The following is a 4365-nucleotide window of genomic DNA, read 5'->3' as shown; positions in this document are numbered from 1 at the left end:
GTTGTGACAGCATTATAATAAATTTCCCTCCCTACGGTAAAGTACATGCTGTCTAAGCTCCCACACATCACCCCCCTCCCCAATAATTCTCTGGGAGAACCCCTGGCTTTCCCTGTGATCTGGGCACTGAGTGGTTTGTAGTGATATGACAAGAGGGCCTAGGGAACTGCCTGCCCCAGGACATGCCCTTTCTCTTCTCATGGTCCTGCGACTCTTCAGGCTGATCATGTTTTCATAGCACTGCTGCTCAGAGAGATGCGACGTTGCATTTCCCAGTGCACGCTTATCACTGACCAGCATAGAGAAGAGAGAAGAGCCGTGTTAGAGCTGGGAGAACCCCCTGCCCATGAGGTAGTGGTGGTGGTGGCTTTATTCGGTTTTCATTTTGATTTTATTTGAATGGGTTTTCCCCTCTACATTTTAGAAAAACTCCCAAAATATTTTTAAAAGGCATCTTTTTCGCTGTCCAAGATAATCACCTGTAAATACTATGCCCACTTCGTCTTTTTTTTAAATTTCTTTATTGATTAAGGTATTACATATGTGTCCTTATCCCCACTCCCCCCCAACCCCCCCACTCATGTCCTCACCCCCCTGTTGTCTGTGCTCAAAGTCACTAATTATCCAAGAGATGCAAATCAAGATGACAATGTGGTGCCATCTCACACCTGTCAGAATGGCTATCATCAACAAATCAATGAAGGACAAGTGCTGGTGAGGATGCAGAGAAAAAGGAACCCTCGTGCACCGCTGGTGGGAATGCAGACTGGTGCAGCCACTGTGGAGAACAGTATGGAGTTTCTTCAAAAAACTAAAAATGGAACTCCCATTTGACCCAGTGATCCCACTTCTAGGAATATATCCCAAGAAACCAGAAACACCAATCAGAAAGGATATATGCACCCATATGTTCATAGCAGCACAATTCACCATAGCTAAGATTTGGAAACAGCCTAAGTGCCCATCAGCAGATGAATGGATTAGAAAACTGTGGTACATCTACACGATGGAATACTACTCTGTGATAAAAAAGAAGGAGTTCTTACCATTTGCAACAGCATGGATGGAACTGGAGAGCATTATGCTAAGCGAAATAAGCCAGTTGGGGAAAGATAAATACCACATGATCTCACTCATTTGTGGAATATAATGAACAACATAAACTGATGAACAAAAACAGATCCAGAGACAGAGAAGCATAGATCAGATCAACCAAAGGACTTGTATGCATGCATATAAGCCTAACCAATGGCCACTTCATCTTTTGTTGGGTCGTTTTCATTAAGTGAACAAACGGACTTCAAGATGCGCTGGGTCCGTGCTGCCTGTGAGCCGCTGAGAGGGAGGAGGTGGTTAGTGTGTGGGCAACGGGCTGCTGTTGAGATAGGGAAGCGGCAGGTTTATGGAGAGGTAAGAGTCCCTGCAGAGCACTGAACCCTTTGAGATCCTTTTTTGCTGTAGGTTAGACTTTTAAGTTTTTAGTCTTCGTTAGCACAGCACAAGCTGTGACTATTGCTTTTAATTATCCCTTGACACTGAAAATGTTTGGAGAAATTAGTTGTATATAAACAACCAGTTTATCCAGTCATTTCACCCATATTTCAAATTAGTTTTAGTTCATTGAAATTTTTATAACACTGTTATAGCTATTCTGGTATACAATGCTTTTATTTTATTTGATGACACAGCATTACTAAGGTGTACATATTTAATTATACAATGTGCTAAGTTTGCGTATGTATGTTCAAACAGCCGTGGTCCCATCGCCACAGTAAGAAAATAGATGTATCCATCACCCCCCCCACACACACACACACACACACAAAGTTTCCCTGCATATTTTTAGGGTTTTTGTTTTGTTTTGTTTTTGTTTTTAAGATAGTGACTTTTAACACAGCGAAATACTAGTACAGGTATGTTTTCAATGTGATAATAATTTTTTCACTAATAAATTTGAAATCTGAATTGTTTATATTTTCATAACCTTCAGAGTAAGTATTTTTTTCAACCTTGAAGATCAGAATGAGAAAAAATACAATCTTTTGGAATGCATTATCATCTTAGCTCCTTTAAAACAGTCCCTGGAGATATTTTCTATAATTCACTTATTCAAGTTGGCTGATAAAGTGATATGCCATTTTGATATTTATTCACCATTTGTTTTTTCCTAGACTTAGTTTGGCTTTAGATATTATTCTAGAAAACTTAGAATGGGTGGAGGGAGAAGAGAGTTGCAAACTAAAATGAGATTTTGAAATGGGATGAGAGAAATAGAGTGGGGAGAACAGAAAGGGGAGAATATCTAATTCTCAGACCTTCTTTTGAGCTGGGTAACTTCCTTCCTCCCCTTGGTTAGTGTCTATCACTGCCCTCTGTTCAGCTCTTTTGTGGCCAGATCCGGTGTTTTAGAACTTGACTTCTCTTAACTCTAAGTTCATTGATTTTGACCAACTCTCATTTCCCAGTAAGCCTTCCTCCCAGCACACACAGGGCCATTCTTGGCCATAGACTCTCTCAGGTGGGCCATTTGATCATGGAATGCTGATGAAATGGTAATCATACTTGACTTTAAAAAATATCATTGTCAATGCTACATTTCCTCATTAATGGTAGCAAATCCTTGAAAAGAGTATTTTATTTTGCTCATATATTGTAATGACTACTTTATTATTTGTAAAATATCTCTAATTTCTAGTGGTGGGTATTCTAAAACAAAAATTATTTAACATCCACAAGTATTAAATATTCAAAATTGCCTAAACTTTGCCTAATATTCAAAATCTCATAAACTTCCATTTTCAGTGTCTTTTTGCATTTGGTAAAGAGACAATATTTCTGTCTTCTAAAAACATTCAAGTCCTTACAAAATGATATATAAGAGTATTTTATAGAAACACACTCACCAGTTTTCTAAGTACTAACTTCATTTTCCTAAAAAAGATACAGTAACTATGAAACATATACATATCAGTCAAAATTAATATTATATCCTTCCAAATTGTGAAGCCATTATTAGCATGTTGACTGCTAAACACTAACCCTTTCAAAGGGCAGGTGCAAACCCGGTTTATGAGTATGAAATTTATACATGGTAGTTATGCAAATTATTTTGAGTGGATAAGGCTGGTTTTCTCAAATTATCTGTGAACTCTCTCCCTAAACCCACATTCATTGCTACAGATAAATGAGACTTTGTTGTTAAAAATCTTAATTGGGTGTTACAAGAAAATATTGATATATTTTCCTTCTGTTTTTTTTTTTAATATATTTTATTGATTTTTCACAGAGAGGAAGAGAGAGGGATAGAGAGTTAGAAACATCGATGAGAGAGAAACATCAATCAGCTGCCTCTTGCACACCTACTACTGGGAATGTGCCCGCAACCAAGGTACATGCCCTTGACTGGAATCGAACCTGGGACCCTTCAGACCGCAGGCCGATGCTCTATCCACTGAGCCAAACCGGTTAGGGCTTTCCTTCTGTTTTTATACCTAACTAGAGGGTGGGGTCCCTGGGGTGGCCTGCGGGGATTGGGCCCCAGCTCTCACCCCCAGCCTTGCAGCCCCACAGCCCCGCCTGGCACCCCGCCCCCCGCCACCTCCGCTGGTTGCTGTCTGCTGGGCAATCGGTCAGGGATGGAGGGCCCCTGCCCGGCTCCCTCAGTGCCTGGGAGCTGGGCGGTGGCCTTGCCCCCCGCTGCCGCTGCTGGTTGCTGTCTACAGGGCGATGGGTGGGTCAATCAGGCCCCTGGTCCCACCCGCCTTGGCCTGGTGCCGCCTGCTCACCTGCTTCACCATCCTGCCACGGTCCCACTCTCATCAGGGCCCCTCGGAACTAGCAGCACCTTCACTGCCACCCGCTGCCAGCAGCAGCGTCACTGATATCCACCATGTTCCATGTCACCATGTTCTGTGCTGCCCCCTGATGGTCAGCACACATCATAGCAAGGAGGTCAACTCCTGGTCAAACAATTTGCATATTTAGGGTTTTTATTATTATAAGACTAGTGGACCTGTCATGCGAAAATCTCGCAAGACCCAACACCCCCTACCCCCCACCACCGCCAAGGGGACCACCCAAGTCCCCGGAGTCCTGCCCCCATGTGGCCCAGCGCGCCGCGGGATGGGCCCCGAAGGCCTGGGAGTGCAGGCCCTGGATGGCCCCGCCTCCAGGGCATGCAGGAGCAGGAGCCCAGGGCCCGGGCCCCATTGAAGGAGTATGCGGGCCCGTGGAAAACCCTGGCAGAAAACCCATGGAAACAGCCGGGCAAGACCCTATGCGTGGCCACAGGAACCCTTGGCGGAAAGCTGGCTTGGAGCAGCCACCGGGCTCCACCTCCCGGCTGCCCTACCTCCCGGCCTCCCA

The sequence above is a fragment of the Myotis lucifugus genome, unplaced genomic scaffold, assembly GCF_000147115.1.
Source record: "Myotis lucifugus unplaced genomic scaffold, Myoluc2.0 scaffold_154, whole genome shotgun sequence".
Classification (NCBI taxonomy): Eukaryota; Metazoa; Chordata; class Mammalia; order Chiroptera; family Vespertilionidae; genus Myotis; species Myotis lucifugus.
Note: the sequence above shows the minus strand (reverse complement) of the source record.